Below are 17,740 nucleotides of genomic sequence, written 5' to 3' on the forward strand. Positions count from 1 at the left end.
GTTCTGGACTCTGCTGTAGGAGGGACATGAACAAGTTGTGAAAGTTCAAGGGTAGTAGCGTCGCTGGAGAAGCAAAGAAGGTTTATCGGTCAAGAGGGACCAGGTCAGTGTGACTCAGCGCAGCTTTCAGATGAGTCGCATCAGCACAGCCAGTTAGAGAAGCAAATTCTTACATCCTACCACACAAGGACTGAAGTAGAGTCTCTGGGGCAGGGCCTTGAAACTGGAGTGTTAACAAGCTCTTCAGCTGATCCTGAAGCAATCTAGAGTCTGAGAAGCACTGGCCTGGGTTACTGTACAGTAAGAGTCCTCTAATACCTCAGGCTCATGGTGACACAGATTGCTTTCTTACTCATAGTCCATGCCCACTGTGGGCTGGCTATGCTCTCCTCCAGGACCCCAGCTGACCCACCCAGCCACCTCCATCTAGAACATTGCCACTCATCCTGGCAGAGGGCAATGAGAACATGGCAAACTGTGACCTGGCTCTTAAGGCTTCTGCTCAGCATTGTCATCGCTCATTTCATCGGCCAACATCCGCCATTGATAGAGTTGGGAAATACACATTTTTCTCAGGACAGGGCAATAAATGTCTTTAAATCATTTTATGTTAATTATTGAATCACATGCATTATAAAAAATAATGCAAAGAGAGTCAGTGTACCCTTCACCCAATTTCCCCCAATGGTAAGGTCTTGCACAATCATAGACCAATACTCCAACCAGGAAATTGCCATTGGTAGAATCTGCCAGACTTATTCTGATCTCACCAGTTTTATACACACTCATTTGCATGTATGTCTGTGTTCAGAGCTAAGTGATTTATTTTATCACACAGAAAACATTTTTGAAGACTAATCCAGTCAACCACACCAGGTAAAGGGCTAGGACAGATTAATGAGTGAGGTAAGGCTATTCTCACCTCTTAAAAGGATTCTTATCTTTGAAAAATTAGGTTATGGAGAATAATATAACTAACTGGGAGAAAACAAGAGTTTTGAGATTTATCCTTAAGAGACTGTGAATGTAGTGGGCATTGTATATTTGGTTCACCATCATCCATGCCCCCTTCTGGGGACAGAACTCATATTTAGCTTTAGGAAACCATCACCTCCTTATTCTCAGACCACGTGTGCTGGTGGGTCAACCCAGTTCTGAGTTTTGAGGATGGGCATCTGGTTCGGGCCTGGCCTTGTCACATGTTCTCTCCTCCTGGCTATAGTTTCTGGTTCAGAGACAGATACATGAACCAACTGGCCCCAGGGCTTTTCACTAAACCTGTTGATAAAGAGATAAGCTGGTTGTTATAAGCTCAGATCTTCTAGGGATGAGATAAAGAAAGTCTGGCTGAGACCCAAACCCAAAACTAAGAGATAGAGAAAGGAGACCAAACTTTGATGACACCTTGTGATTCCCTGGATCTAGCCATTCCTGAAGCTTCACTACTTTTGGACTCTCCAGATAAATGAGCTAAAGAAATCTTTTTCTTTTTATTGTTGCTTAAACTGATTTGAGTTGGGTTTCCTGACAATTGTTCCTAAATCTTCAAGTCCAGACTTACCTCAGTTCCCAGTGTTAGACAGAATAACCAAAAGGAGGAATGGTAGTTCTCCTCTTCCTGAAGGTTTACATAAAAATAAGTACATAGAGAGGGACACATGCACATACATATATTTTTCCCCATCTACCTATTCAGAAACTGCCTACCTAACAATGTTTTATTAAGCCCCGGAAAAATGGAATAAATTCTCTTCTTGCCCTCTTCTTTGTTTGGGGTTTTCCATATTCGAGGAAATGTCCAGAGCTAAAAAAAAAAAAAAAAAAATTGTGAAAACTCTTAATTGCTGAATGCTTATGATTGTAAGACTTGCTTTACCAGGTCAATTTTGAGCTTAGTAACTAGGAAGGCTGTAGAGAAAGCTGTAAAAAGAACACTGTTCTCAGGGGTTCACAATATTATTTTGACCCCCAGGGGGTTCTAAGCCCTTCTCAGTGTCCACTGGTCATGCAGGCAAATGTCAGCAATTTGATGCATTTCCCTTCTTGAAAGAAAACCATGAATAAACAAAATATTTTGAAAAACGGGGCAGGGCTGGGGGAGGGCACCTGGGTGGCTCAGATGGTTAAGCATCTGCCTTGGCTCCGGTCATAATCTCCAAGTCCTAGGATCAAGCCCCAAGTTGGGCTCCCTGCTCAGTGGGGAGTCTGCTTCTCCCTCTCCCTGTGCCTCTCCCCTTGCTGGTGCTCTCTCTGTCTCTTTCTCAAATGAACAAATAAAACGTTGGGAAAAAAAGAAAGAAAGAAAAAAGAAAACACGTGTGCGCCTGTGATCAATAAAATATTCAAATGAAGGCTGAAACATGGGAGCACATAAATGCGGGTATTTTCATTTCCCTGGATACGGACACATACAGCCACAAGATGTTTCTTTGGGAGTTCTGTCATCTGCCATTTACAGAAAGTGGTAAGTTGTGCAGCCATTAGTCAAGGAGAGGGAAGCACTATCCCCCAGCCTGTGAAGAGCTCTCGGCACAGTTCAGAGAGGCCATAAAGTACCAGAACGTGTGAGTACCAGCCACCCCCAAAATGCACAGATCTTCCAGGAAAACTACTTGAAAACTGTAAAAAGTGAGTTCTAAATTGTGAAATGACACTTTGTTCTTCTGCTTGCTCCAAAGAGCCATCATTTGGCTGCTATTGTGTTTTTGAAACTCACTGTAAGGAACATTTATGCCACCGGAAACTTAATTGTGGCCTGTTTCGAAGACCAGTCTTTTTGTGGAAAATTACAGTTGAGTTTTCTGAGCCCTGTTTTCCATGGCCCGTCCCTTCCACCGGGCCTTCCTCCCCAAGTGAGCTGCTGGAGCCAAGGCAGCTGGGCTATCTCGGTCATGGTGAGAGTCCAGGGGTCCAAGGACACCTGCACCCAGCTTGGCTCATTTATATATATATATACTCGTGTATAATCATGACCCGTTGCATATCCTTTCTGAACCTTGGTTTTCTTATGTGTAAAAAATAATACTAATATCTATTTCATAGATTTGTGATTAAAAACAGATCATAGATTCATGATCCCTTTGTAAACAAAAAAAGCACCATAGACATACCAGATATGATTCTGCAGACTCTATAGTCCTTTTTAGAAGACACACACACACACCATAAAACCAGCCATATGTGGGGAGAATGTGATTTTCTGCAATGGAATAGGTTTAGTAAAAATACAATGGGTAGACTTGAACACTTTGGGGCTTAGGCACTGAAAACAATCAGAAGGGATCCAATTTGGAAGTAGAGTAAGGAGGCAAAAGATTTTAAGTCCCTCAAAATGCTGAAAAGGACAAGAAAGTTCCTGGACCTTGGTATTGGGTAAACATAGAATAAGAGCAAGCACATGAATTTTGGAGTGAGAACAAGCAGAGTTGGACTCAATGCCTATATGGCCTCATGCACATTTCCTCCTTTGGTGCCTCCGGGCCATCTTCTCGTCTGTTACCCTGGAATTCAAATACATCCCAGAGAAAGCTAGCATGAGGATCAAACAAGATTATGCAGGGAAAGTTTATAGCCCCACGCCTGGTGAGAAGTGAACGCCAAGAATGGCTATTATTTGAGCAAACTTGGGATTCCAGGAGAGTTAAAGAAAAGTATTTTTTTCCAAGGCAGGGCAGAAAATAGAGACGTAAACTATTCAAGGTTTGTCAGCAGATTAGGCTCTATCTTTTCTGCTTTCCAGGTACTGACGATTTTCTCTTTCATTGTCACCTCAACTGCGTGTTGCTCTGATTTTCTAAAAACCCTGGATCCCAACAGGGAAACCCTGTGGAAATGAAACACTTAATGATATTTCCAACTTTCGGAAAGATTTCAGTAAGGGCAGCCGTTCTCTAGGTGATGTTTTGCGTTAATCCAATGAATGAAGCGTCTATTTGCAACATTGAGACGGTTAGAAGAAAGGTTTGAACAGAGAGGCAGGCGAGGGAAACTGGACGGATTCCCAGACCCAACCGAGTCAAGTCTTTCCAGTTCTGCTTCATCGTGTTGTTTGAAATAAATTCCCAGAACATAAGATTCTGCCGTATTCAAAGAAAAGCTCCAAAGCCCCATGTAGATGTTATTTGGGCTGATCAACTTCTTGAAGATGGTCAAAGCTGTTTTCCTCACCATCAGTACAAATAATCAAGAGCTAACATGGGCTAAATGGGGAGATATTTTAGAAATACCATATGTAGCATTTCTGACATTCTATCGTACCTCATCTTTGGATGGCCAACTACCACCTCACCTGCTTTCTTTCTCACTCCAAGTATGCGTTACAAATCATAGTCACATAGGAAAATGATGGATCTCCTCATCAGTTTGAAGGAGAAATGAGGACTCTGCCTTATTCAACTCTGTGGGCACCCAGCGCAGTTGCTGAAATGGACAATGATCAGTACGAGCAGATATACATAAGAAGTGTTGAGAGAATGGTTCTGTCTTCAACGAAAGTACTAACGAGTTAGAAAGAGTCATGCACAGGTAAGCCCATGGAGATGACTAGCGCGAGAATGCACAGCCTCCATAAACAGTTACTGAGAGCCCACACCGTGCTGTGCACTGTGCTCAGGGCCAGGGTGGGGGGCGGGGAGGCAAAGACAAGCATGGGACAGTTTCTGACTTCACAAGCTGTGGTCTGATTGGGGAAAAAGCAGGTACGGGTCACAGTTCTTTGCTGCGGACAATATGATCCACTCTAGCTAGTTTAAACTGAAAGGAGTTAATTAAGTTTACAGAATCATTGGGGAGAAACAGGTTCTAGGCTAGGCTTCCGGGACTCCACCAAAATAGTCTGCCAAGAGACAAGCGGGCATGGCCATGGACAGGCATGTGCGGACGGGTGGCCATTGTCCCCACTGCTGGCTCCAGACATAACCACACCACAGAGGCCACTACCAAAGCCAGCAGTGGAAACCAACGGCCCATGCCCGGCTTCTTTTGCCATGAAACTTACATGCGCATCCATGGCCTGCCTGAGTGTATACAAATCCGTATCTGCACTCCAGCACAAGAGGCTGGGAACGGTTAGCATTCTTGGATGGGAATTTGAGATTTATATCATGGGGAACTATCGGAACATGCAGAAACTATTCAAAAGATTTCAGGCTGCTGGAAATGGCGATTGTTTGCTGCCAAGCTTAACCGAATAGCTACAGTATGAAGCGAGGGTGCTGGGACGGAAGCAGACCCAGAATGCTCCGGAAGTTAATCTCCGGGTTTGGCCCTTGCCTGAGTAGGATTTAGTCAGCCAAGGGAGTGCAGGGAGAAAATATTTCAGCGACATTCAGTATTCCAAAACCTATTCAAATTCATGTGAACCAACTGGCTTTGTCTTCTGTACTGAAGAGACAAGACAGTCGTAAGCAAAAAGACCCCGTTCCTTGCCCTGATGGAATGAATAGTTCAGGGCAGCAGGAGAAGAGCTGCAAGCATTTTCTGCAGGCAGATTGTCGCTGACTAGTGCTTGGTATGGTGCTGGGCTTCAGGGAGATGCCCCAGGTGGTCTTTCTTCTGTCCTCAGCCATGGGCCTCTGAGTTGGCACAGAGCAACACCTTTCCCAAACAGACGATGGTGACCAGCTGCTAAAATCTGATTCTCTTTCTATGTATTGAATTGAGAGCATGGGGGCTGGGGCAGGGTGGAAGGTGGGGGATGTAGGATGAGATAACTCATTCGCTGATGAATGGAACCAGAAGCAGAAAAGATTCACCTGCACCTCACACAGCAGGAGCTAAACAGGCCCAGGGCAAACCCAAGTTACATGGAAATAGAAGACACAGAATCTACAAGATACAGGAGTGGTGTCCTGGCCAGAGGAGGTAGGAGTTCGTTGGAAAGGCAGGAAGGAGAAATCGAGGCCGATTGGGACTGGGCCTCAGTAATGGCGGAATATCGATAAACTCCTTCCTAGGAGGAACCAGTTCCAAGAGCTGTGCTAGATCCTTCCATTTCCTGGACTCTGCTTCAATCTTTTCGAGGCAGGCTATGTGCCTGGCCCTCTGCTCCTGGGAAGTCCTGCCTTTTCCATCCCTACCTGCAGCCTCCCCCGGCCATCCTGTGAGCTAGCTTCCCAGCATGCCTGTTCCTTGCATCAGCAACCACAGTGGAAGTTGAAAGGTCTGGAACTGGGCCCAACCAACCTGGAAACACCAAAATATTTTTCTCCAAATGAACAAGAAAACCAGAGTCTAACGGTCATTGATAACCATTTAAATTTAGACGTAATTATATTTATACCTCTATGCTTCATTTCTTACTAAAATACTATATCATTTATTGACTTGAGGTGCTATGAAATATATGAAAATGTTATGAACATCGAGTAAAATAACATGTGCTGTGATCACCTCTTCCCACGCCAATATCCTCTGACCTCCTGGCTCCCTTCCTGGAGATGAAGTTGGAGAGCATAAGGGGCCTGGGTCACCAGTAAAGCAAAAAGCAGGAATGCATGGCTTACTTTATCATTGTAAAGGAAACCTACTTGATATTCAAAGCAAAGCAGTCCTTCTTTCTTGACCCCAGCATGTAGTAAAATGCTAAACACCTATCTGGTACTCTTAAATGCACATTGATTGATAATGTTTAAAATCAAAGGACGTTCAAATAAAAGTTTTTGCTTCTGTGTAACATTAGATTGGAGAAAGAAAGGCTCTAGGTTACTGTCCTAAACAGGGCAGATGTATCTCATTGCTGGAACTTTTCCCTTAGCAGAGGGAGTTTTATTGGTCGCCTGCCCAGTGAGCCTCAGCTTCCAATGTTCCTGCTGAGGGAGGGGTGGGCAGATCCAGGTGGGAGGCTGGGGGTGTAGCTGGGCAACCAGGAGAGAAGAGACACTCTCGTCCCAGAGGACCCAGAGTCCCAGAGACAGGTGAGAGCCACATCATGTAGTGAACCAGCAGAAGTTGGAGATACAGATGTGGAAATATGACTAGAACTGGACCAGGGTCCTTTTGGCATGTATGCATTCATTCATTCATTCATTCATTCAGCAAATATTTATTGAGAGTAAAGATACAAACCTAGAAGACACAGTCCCTGTTACAAGCCAGGAGTCCCACCCTCAGGGTGATCTAGATGTGATACTCGGATGCTTAGGGGAAAAGTCCAGGCTCCAGAAACCATCTGGGATGACTCCCCAGTGAGAGCTGCGTTCCCGTATGGGCTTCAATGCCATCCAGTGGGAGCCTGTTAGGTGACAGCAAACTACAGCAAAACACAGGTACCAGGGATCCCAGCAGAAGGTCAATTAGGAAGTCTGCTATAGTCATTACAATTATTAGCCAAGCACTATCTTTTATTGGGTGCTTATTAAGTTCCAGACACAATGCTAAGCACTCTCCCTCCTTCTCTTCTTCAATCCTCACAAACTCCCTTTGAGGTGAGGATTTTCCAGGAGAGGCTACACTGGGCCATGTGCAGCTCAGCTCCTGCCACACAGCTGGGCAGGGCCAGGGCAGCTCAGCTCCTGTCACACAGCTGGGCAGGGCTAGGGCAGGGATCCAATCCATGATGGCTCTCACTGGCCATTCTCACAGACCCCAGGGCTCTGCTTACATCTTGGTGCATGGGCATCTAGGGGCATAGCTGGTCCTGACCCCACTTGCTCCGGTGGAAATGACTGGAATTTGAATGGCTGTTTTCACACAGCTTAAGATCAAAGGCAGCTGTGACTGGGCTGGGATGGGAAGAAGGGGCTAGTTCTCCCATCCGGAGAAAGAGAGGTGAAGAGACTCTCTGAGGTCTCGCCTCACACCAATAGACCATGCAAGATGTTATGGACATTTGGGTGTTGAAGTAAGTTCAGTGGATCAACACAAAACGGGGGTGGGGGGGTGAGGCATAAGCTAGAACAACAAAGGTCGTTCTAGATTCCCGGGATCCAGAGTTTGCCTTTCAGCAGTTATAGTTCCTGAAATGAGAGGTGCAAACATCAGAGAAGGCTGGGGAGATGAGGATGAACCTTGCCCGAAAGGAGCATGGTCAGGTGGTAGAAAATTAAAGAACTCATGGTTAATCACACAAACGAGCAACCCAGGCCAGTAGCAAAAAGGAACATAGGGATGGATGGACGTCTTTGAGATGAGAGAAGTAAGTCTTGCAGAGATAGTTTTATGGACGCAGTTAGTTTTACCTTTAGTGATTTCCCATCTTCATTGAGACTTTATTCTTTTTCTCCTAGTATTCAGTTCCATAGGGACATTTTACTGAATGCCCACTGTGAAGAAATAGGCTCATTTAAATAAAATTTAACATTAATGTGATAATCAATCTTTAAACTGGAAACGAGGGGGCCAATTTGTCTTGGTCGATCATGTCACCATTTAGATGCTGATTTATTTCTGTGGCTTTTCATCCTCCTTCACTCAGAGTCCTCCCCACCACTCTTCGCTGTGATTTCTTACTCACTGCTCATGGCAGGCTCAGGGGGTTCTCCTTCCTTCTGGAGGAGGCATTAGGGGGGTGACAGAGGGGACTGCCACTCAGAGCTTGCTGTCCTGAAGCTCCAAGGGCTTCAGCATCATTTGGACAGAATGCCATGGGAGTTCAGTCAAGGGAGCAAGGCTTTCCATGGGGGAGAACCAAGGTAGGCTTCATGGAGGGGGGCTAGTCCCTGAAAGGAGGCATTCTTTAGAGTGGAGGGGACATCTAAGGGAAAGGAGAGAAAATTTAAGAGTGGGAAGAGAGGAATGGGAGCGAGGGTGGGGAACTGGGGGAGAGGGACATGGATCAAGAGCAGGGGGAAGGCTGAGTTTGCGTTAGGAAGGTGAGCTCCTAAAGCTGCTACCCGCCCTCCACTGTGTTCCGATTGTACACTTGGGTCCCTGCGGCAGCTGTGAGCAAGGTCTTTCTCCTGAGCCTTCCCAAAACGAAGCTCCATCAGAATGGGATTTGCTTGCAGCCCCTCATGGTCATCTCTCCATGGGTGTGGTCTAAACAACAGCCCTGTTGGTGTTCAGGGGGAAAGGGGTCGTAACTTGATGTCTGTCCAGCTGATCCTGCCATCTGGGACCGTGCTTCAGGAACCACCACTCTCAAGTATTCTTAAGGGACACAAAGGACCAGTAAAGGGTCTGAGAAGAAACCACCTTTGTTTTTGTCAGGGTAACACCTTTATTGTCCTTTTTAAAGCGATCTTATCCAATTAGATGAGCCAACTGCTGTTCTAGAACTCCCTCCAAAGATCTTCTGGGCTTTCCAGCGACTGAGTTCCACCCAGAGTTTATCCTCCTGAGTAGGAAATACCTGTTGGCAGGACTCCTCAGGCCATGTGGGGTGAGGAAGTGGGGTGCTCTGGTCTACAGCAGTTCTTCATTGCCCACGATGCCTGGGGCTCCCCCATCCATCCGGAGGGCATCCTCAGTAAACTCGCACTTAACTACCTCAGTGGCCAGGCAGGGAAACCTAAGAAGCTACCAGAATAAATGCTTCATCTGGGTTCCAAGGCTCAAGAAACCGGGCAGCAAATCAGGCCTCCTGAGGCCATCTAGAAACTTCCCTGCATGCTTCCGGCAGAGGAGGGACCCCTCACTGTCTGCTCCTGTTTGCCTCCCATTCTCCCAGCAACCGCTCAGCCTCGGGACTAACACAGCTGGGGTCTTATTTTCCTTTTATGATTGTTAAAGAAAAGAAAGAAAGACTCTCTTTCACAATAACTTCCTCGAAGCTTAGGAAGCCAGGGCCATCTGACAGGTCATATTTGTACAAAAGAAAAATCTTTGAAGTATGTGGTGAGGTAGTAATTTCCTTCATGCTCATCACAGGGAATGTCTAAAGCAGTAAGCTCGCTCGCTCTCTCCAATAAACTTCTGAGTCTGTGGCACCCCATTTATTTGGAGCAAATGGGAAAAGGAGAGGTCTGGGGAGGACTTGGGAAGACGATTCCTTCAGAAATCACGTTTTGAAAAGATTATGCATCCGTCCATGCCAAGGAAAACTACTAGACGGTGGAATATCATGTTAACAGTCATTCCTCAGGTGGTAGAAGCAGTTTGTATTTATTCTCTGTTTTTGTGTGGATTTTGCAGTTGGGAAAAACAAAAAGCAGGCGTTTTTAAAAATCAGTCTTAGGTCCCATTGCCTTCGGGGTGTGGTGCGTGTGCAGGACCCAAGAGCCACAGGCACAGGCAGATGAAAGAGAAAGTGTCAAACAGGAGAAGAAGGTTCGCAGGCCAGCCAGAGAAGTCCAGGAAAGGTGGGGGTTGGCTCGTCCCTGTGGGATCTCTTCTGCAGGCTAAAGACAAAAAAACAAACAAAACCCATTTAATTTTATTCCCCAAACAAGAGAACGAGCATTTAATCTAAAGAAGCATTCTCAGGCAGCGCCTGGGTGGTTCAGTTGGTTAAGCATCTGTCTTCGCCACAGGTCATGATCCCAGGGTCCTGGGATCCAGCCCCAGTTCGGGCTCCCTGCTTGGTGGGGAGACTGCTTCTCCCTCGGCCTGCTGATCCCCCTGCTTGTACTCACACATGTGATCTCTCTCTCAAATAAATAAATTAAAATCTAAGAAAAAAAAAAGAAGCAGCAGCAGCAGCAGCACCCTCGGTTCTAGGTAGGCAAGGCAGCCCCATCCCAGGGCACGAAGCCCTCCCCTTCCTCCAGAACACTTCTGAGATGGGGTGAAGAGCCTCAACAACCAGTCTAATGACGGCTGAAGCAAGTCCTGGCTGGCATCTTGTCTGCCTTCCCCCCACTCCGCTCCCCAACTAGAAAGAATCTGAGTTTCTTTTCCTTTTCCTCTTTCTCCTCCCATGTCTCCCTGGAAAGAGGAATTTACCTGGTGCTGCTGGGTCTTGTAAAGCACCCCCCACCCCGCCCGCCGCACCCTGTTCTTTTCTCTTAGGCGCTTTCCTACCACATCCCAGGCTGGGCTCCAGAACCCTGGGAGACCACGCACCTGCCTGCCTCCCTGACTCCCCCTCTCAGCCCACCGCACCGCCACTACCACCGGCCCCTCCTGAGCAAGTACTCTTCAACAGCTGCTTGCACGTGTGACATGGGACACCTGCTCCTTTCCATTCTACTACCCTGGCCCAGAGGGCTGTGGTCTAGAAGATTAAGACAAAGATCAGCTTTCCCCAAACAAGATTTTTTTTTCCTTCTAACTGTAGGTGAAAGAGAACCCAAACCCAACAGGCAAAGGTATGTAGTCAGCTAATAACCCAAAGTCAGGGCTGGACTCAGTTGAGAAACCACCATTGAATGGTGACATTCAGTAATGTCACCAAGGACCAGTTTTCTTTCTGGGGCAGTTATTTATCTCTCCCCATGGTTTTCCTTGTGAATAGCCTTGAGTTGGTCATTGATGGGGATCATTGCCATTTTTTTTAACCCTCTACTAGAAGTCTCTCATTTCATGATCCCCCCAGGTTGGGGAGGGAACAGAGGCTTTCTTCTCTGTGCTCCAGGGAGCCAGTGGCATACTTGGGTTTATTTTCACTGTACAGCAGCACCAATTCCATCTTACTGTGCATCTTCTGGAGGAGAAGAGAGAAAATGTTTGGTAGTTTTTGTGCAAGCTCTAGAATCAGTGCTCTCCTTTGCCCAAGTTCTATCATGGGACCCTCCCTGACCCAGTGAATTCAAGGGGGTGATGCCCCAGTTGGCTAGAGCCAGGTCATGAGAAGTGGAAGAAGAATCCATGAAGAAAGAGAACCCAGGCAATAAATATGGGATATCGTAAATAAAATTACTCAGATCCTTCCCAGCTTCTATTATGCTAATGTACACTGTAAACCACCAAAAAAGAGGTGTGAAGAGGAAGGATATAGCCTAGAGCACACTTTAGAAAATGCTAGAATAAATTGAAGGAAGATTGGTGGCCTCTAAGTGGAGTGACTATGCATCCTAGTCTGCCTGGAATAGTCTCAGTTTATACCTTGGTTGTTCCAGCTTAACTACAATTAGCCTTCATGTCATTCTCAAAAAAGTCAGTTTGAATAACAAAGTATATAGTCACTTCCATTGACCTGGACTGAGGATTCCATGGTGCTCCATGTTGGATGTGAATCACTGACCCAGTCAGATCTTTTCTTAGAAGTTTGTAAATTTAAGACTTATAAAAAGAGAGACATCAGAAAGAAATCAAAGAAGACCAGCATAAACAGTAACAACATAGACAGAGAAAGGCTAAGTCTTGAGTCTGATGGGTCACCAGAGTAGTAGCAGCGTGGGAATGCTTCTCCAAGAATGGCAACAGTGGGAGGGGAGGGACAAGCTTGAGGGAGATCTGACAAAGGAGGGTTTAAGATATTAAGATGGTCAGAACACCTATACTCCCTGCCACAGGTTTTTGCTGTATAAGAAAAAATATTTCTAAAAGTTTTGAAACTCATTTTCAAAAAACTGATTTGCTCTAGATGATGAGACTACAGCATGTTTTAATATCATTTCTTTTTGTTGTCATATATTTTTTAAAACTTCTGCAGTCTACAAATATATCTTCACAACAAGAAAATAATAGTTATTAAAACATAAAGAAGTAGAAATAAACCCTTACACTTATGGTCAGTTGGTCATCAATAAGCCTGGCAAGGTAATTCAATAGGAAAAAGAATAGTTCTTTCAACCAATGATGCTGAGACAACTAGATATTTACATACAAACGGATGAATTTCAATCCCTACCTCACATCATACACAAAAATTGCCTTAAAAGGATTATAAACCTAAATGCAGGATCTAAAACTATAACACTCTTAGTAGAATACATAAGAATAAATCTTTATGACCTTGAGTTAAGCATGGTTTCTTAGATATAACACCAATAGCATGAGGTAAAAATAAATAAATAAATAAATAAATAAATAAATGGATCTCATCGAAATGAAAAACTTTTGTTCTTCAAAGTAGACCATTTAAAGAGTGAAAAAAAAAAAACCCATAGAAAAACTACAGAATTGGAAAGAATATTTACAAATTGTATATCTTATAAGTACCTATATCCAGAATACATCAAGAACTCTGATAACTCAACAATAAAAAAAGCAAAAAATCCAATTTTAAAAATGAAAAATGATTTCAATAGACATTTCTAAAAGGAAGATACACAAATAGCCAGTAAACACATGAAAAGGTGCTTAACATCTGGCATGATGGGTATGTTAATTAGCTTGATTGTGGTGATTATTTCATATATATACACACATCGAAACATCAATCTGTATACCTTAAATATAAACAACTTTTGTTTTTCAATTACACTACAATAAACCTGGGAAAATAAGGAAAATGTGCTCAATATTACTAGTTATTATGGAAACGCATATCAATATCACAATTGAGACAGCGGACTTCACATGCACTAGGATGTCTACAGTAAAAAAAAGGCAGACAATAACAAGTATTGGCAAGGAGAAATTGGAATGTTAATACATTCTTGGTGGGATTATAAAATGGTGTATCATTTGGAAAACAGTTTGGCAGTTCCTCAAAAAGTTAAACACAGAGTTACCATATGACCCAATAATTCTACTCCTAGGTATCTACCCAAGAGAAAAAAAATCTGTCCACACAAAACTTGTACATTAATGCTCATAGTAACATTATTTATAATAATCCTAAAATGGGAACAACCCGAATGTTCATCAACTGATGAGTGAATACACAAAATGTGGTATATCCATAAAATGGGAAATTGGCCATAAAAAGGAATGGAGTACTGATACATAATACAACATGAGTGGATCTTGAAAACTTTTTACTAAGTGAAAGAAGCCAGTCACAAAAAAATCATATGATGTGTGAGTTTGTGTATATGAAATGTTCAGAATAGTCAAATCCCTAGAGCCAGAAAGTAGATTAATAGTTGCCCAAGAGTTGGGGTTGAAGGGAGTGACTGCTAACAGGTATGGGATTTCTTTTGGGAGTGATGAAAATGTTTTGGAATTGGATAGTGGTGATGGTTGTACCACTCTATGAGTACATTATGTACAATGGACTAGCACATTTTATAAGTGAACTTTTTGGTATGTGAATTATACCACAATAAAGCTGTTATTAAAAAATAAACCAAAAATCACTTTCCCTCCTGGGGTGCCTGGGTGGCTCAGTCAGTTAAGTATCTGACTCTTGATCTCAGCTCAGGTCTTGATCTGAGGGCCATGAGTTTGAGCCCCGTACTGAGCTCCATGTTTGGCGTGGGGCCTTCTTAAAAACAACAAGTAAGTCAGTGGTAGGATTGTGGGAGAGAACCAAGGGCATTTCTAGAGGTGCTGAGGTTGGAAATGTGGGAAGAGCTGGAAATAAATAAAAATGAGTGGAGGTGAGAGGGTGGGGGTCCCCATCCTGCCTCATTTGGTCCACTGGTCCACTGATCTGAATTCCTTTAACTGTCATAGTGCTCTGGGAAATATTTTAAAATCAAAATATAATTGAGAGGGCAGTTTTGTCTTGCTAATGTATTTGTTCCTATTTTTTTTAAATACACTTTATTTTTTTAGAGCCTAAAATCATGGAACTAGTACAGAGAGTTCCCACATAGCCCACACCCAGTTTCCTCTATTAGCAACATTTTATGTCAGTATCATATCGTACAGTATAGTACATTTGTCACACTCCATTCAGGTTTCCTTACCTAATGTCATGTTTCTGTTCCAGGATCCCATCCAGGATACCATGTTTCAATTAGTCATCAAGTCTCCTGAGGCTCCTCTGGGCTGGACAGTTTCACTGACTTTTCTTAGTTTCCATGACCTTGATGGTTTTGAAGAGCACTGGTCTTCATTTTGAAGAATGGCCTTCTATGGAGACTTGTCTGGTAGCTTTCTCATAACTAGACTGTGATTATAGGAATTTGGGGGAAGATCACAGAGGTGAAGTGGCATTTCTATCATATATCAAAGGAACATGTTATCAACATGACTTCCCACTGTTGATGTTGACCTTGATCACCATCAGGCAGAGGTAATATTTGCCAGGTTTTTCCACTTGTAGGGGTACTCCATCCCCCTCCTTTCCCATAGTCTTTGGAAGGAAGTCCACACTGGGCACAACACACACTGTTACATTCCACCTCCTTGTGGGTAGAGTATACATAAACACAAATTATTTGGAATTATTCTGCACAGAAGATTTACCTCCTCTCCCCAATTTACTATTTATACAATCATTCTTTAATATCAATACACACTTAACAAATGTTTATTTTATACTTTCGGCTATATTTAATGCTACTTTTGTTGTTATTGTTGTTTAAATTGGTCCAACTTTGGCCATTGAGAGGTCTTTCATTTGGCCTGCTCCCATAATCTTGGGGTTTTTTATTTGTTTGGTTTGGTTTGGTTTGGTTTTTGAATCTTTCTTTACTTTTTACAGTAGGAGATTCCATATTTTTTAATTACAAAAATATCTCATTGAAACAGAAAAGTAAAGAGAATAGTATAAACCTCATAAACTCATGAGATTTACAACTCAGATTTAACTGATTTAACTAATTTAACTTATTTAAATGTAATCAATTTAACTCAGATTTAACAACTGTTGCATTTTTTGACATATCTACCTTGGTTTTTGCTTTTGTTTTTGTTTTTATGTCTAACAGATACTTTACAAACATAGCTGTAGTATCACTATCACACCCAAGGAAATGAATGCCAGTGCCTGCACATCACCTGTCATAAGCCATCACTCAATTCTCCCTACTCAAAAAGAGCCATTTTCACAGTTGGTTAGTTCAAATCAGGTTTCCATTGGATTTGGCTAATTGTTATCCTCATGGTGCCATATCAAATATTCATCAATCGTCAAAATATTTCTTATAAATAAGAGTTATACCTAGGAGATTGATTGTAGTGCCCCAAAGTTAAGAATATCCAATAAGGCAGCCTACACCAGGGCTCGAACTTCCAATTTAGACGGCACTTATCTCCAGGGGAAGCAAGGCCCTTGGGGACCCACGTTTAGAAGGAGAAGCGGGGAAGTGAAGACTGTGAAGAATTCACAGCCGGTGATGCCAAGTGCAAATACCAGGAGACATATAACCAGGCTCCTATTTTATTAGGGTTGTGATTGTTTTTGCTAGTGCTCTGGTTACCAAGTTCCACAGATTTTTATGGACTGTCCTGGCTCTATTTTTCCCATAAGCCCTATTATTTTTTAGCATGCTATTGTAGAACTCAGACTTTTTAGCAATGTGTATGTGATGTTAGAGCAGAAATGAATGGAAAAGAATGATAGGGAGTCAGGACAGTCCTGGAAATCTCAGAACGGTTGATATCTGGATGTCTTGGGGCCCCATTTCTAGCTCTGCAAGCTCCTAGCCATCATCTTGAGGGGACTACTGGGTCAGATGGCTTCCTTGGTGTCCCCCCAGGAGGACTCCAGGCTGGAGACTTACCTTGAGTCCTTTCTGGTGCCGGGGGGGAGGTCTTGCCTCTGTTCTTGGCCTCTGTTGATGCTCCTGGGGCTGCCCCTTTACTCCCACAGGTCGCAGATCCTTCACAACAGCAGCAAAACTGTTTCTTTACAGAGTATCAGGGATCAGCGCCTGACAGCCCAGACAGCATGCCAAACGCCCTCAGCTGTCCCCATGGAAGGGCCTTCTGGAACTGGTCACCGATGAGGAGGAGGCCAGCCACTGGCAGACCAAGCCCAGGAAATGCCCGTGCATGGCAGGTGTTGCTGCTCCCAAGCAAAACACCAGATCTGGGACTGCTTGGGGGGCTTTTTAATGATTCATTTACAGCACTGGCAGAAAGGACTTTTTAAATTTTTAATTTTTTTTATTATTTTCTAATTTAATTCAATTTTTTTTCAGTGTTCCAAGATTCATTGTTTATGCACCACAGCGAGTGCTCCATGCAACACCTGCCCTCCTTAATACCCACCACCAGGCCCACCCAACCCCCCACCCCACTCCCCTCCAAAACCCTCAGTTTGTTTCTCAGAGCCCACAGTCTCTCATGGTTTGTCTCCCCCTCCAATTTCCCCCAACTCACTTCTCCTCTCCATCTCCCAATGTCCTCTGTCTTATTCCTTATGCTCCACCAGTAAATGAAACCATATGATAATTGACTTTCTTTGCTTGACTTATTTTACTCAGCATAATCTCCTCCAGTCCTGACCATGTTAATACAAAAGTTGGGTATTAAGTTGGATATTCATCCTTTCTGATGGAGGCATAATACTCCATTGTATATATGGACCACATCTTCTTTATCCATTCATCTGTTGAAGGGCATCTCAGCTCTTTCCATAGTTTGGCAACTGTGGCCATTGCTGCTATGACCATTGGGGTACAGATGGCCCTTCTTTTTAAAAAAATTTTCTCTATTTCCTTCTTGCATTCCTTCTCCCTCCCCCCACCAATGGTTCAACAAATGAGTGTCCCAAGTCTTGGTGCATGTATCTTAAAAGCCATTTAAAAAATTAAATTTAAAATGTACACTTTATAACACAAACAACACACGACGATGTTCTCACGAAGAAGGCACTGGGTGAAAGACAGATGTGAAATCAAACTGCCATTAGCTGACAGAGTTCTAGAAAGAAGAGCTTTGTGTGATCTGGATTTGGGGGCCCCATCTCTCCCTCTTCCAAAGGCCAGTGAGGCCCCACCAGCAGCCTCCTTTGGAACATGGATTTAAGTAAACAGAGACTGGTGTCAAGACTGCTCCCTACCACCCTGAGTGTCCCCAAGGAGTATTCCGAGCTATCCTCTGGGCCGGGGAAACTGGGGTTTGGGGTATCAGGCTGCAA

At 43.8% G+C, this 17,740-nt stretch overlaps 1 long non-coding RNA gene across 1 annotated transcript; it reads right to left on the minus strand.

Moving 5' to 3' along the window:
* Window positions 1–7,060: 7,060 nt before the first annotated feature.
* LOC125094220 (uncharacterized) lies at window positions 7,061–16,498 on the minus strand. The gene is made up of 3 exons (XR_007125424.1): window positions 16,380–16,498; window positions 14,619–14,821; window positions 7,061–10,277 (listed from the first exon to the last, which is right to left on the minus strand). It is a non-coding gene; the product is annotated as an uncharacterized LOC125094220 (long non-coding RNA).
* Between the last annotated feature and the right edge of the window lie 1,242 nt (window positions 16,499–17,740).

The sequence above is a fragment of the Lutra lutra genome, chromosome 2, assembly GCF_902655055.1.
Source record: "Lutra lutra chromosome 2, mLutLut1.2, whole genome shotgun sequence".
Taxonomy (NCBI): Eukaryota; Metazoa; Chordata; class Mammalia; order Carnivora; family Mustelidae; genus Lutra; species Lutra lutra.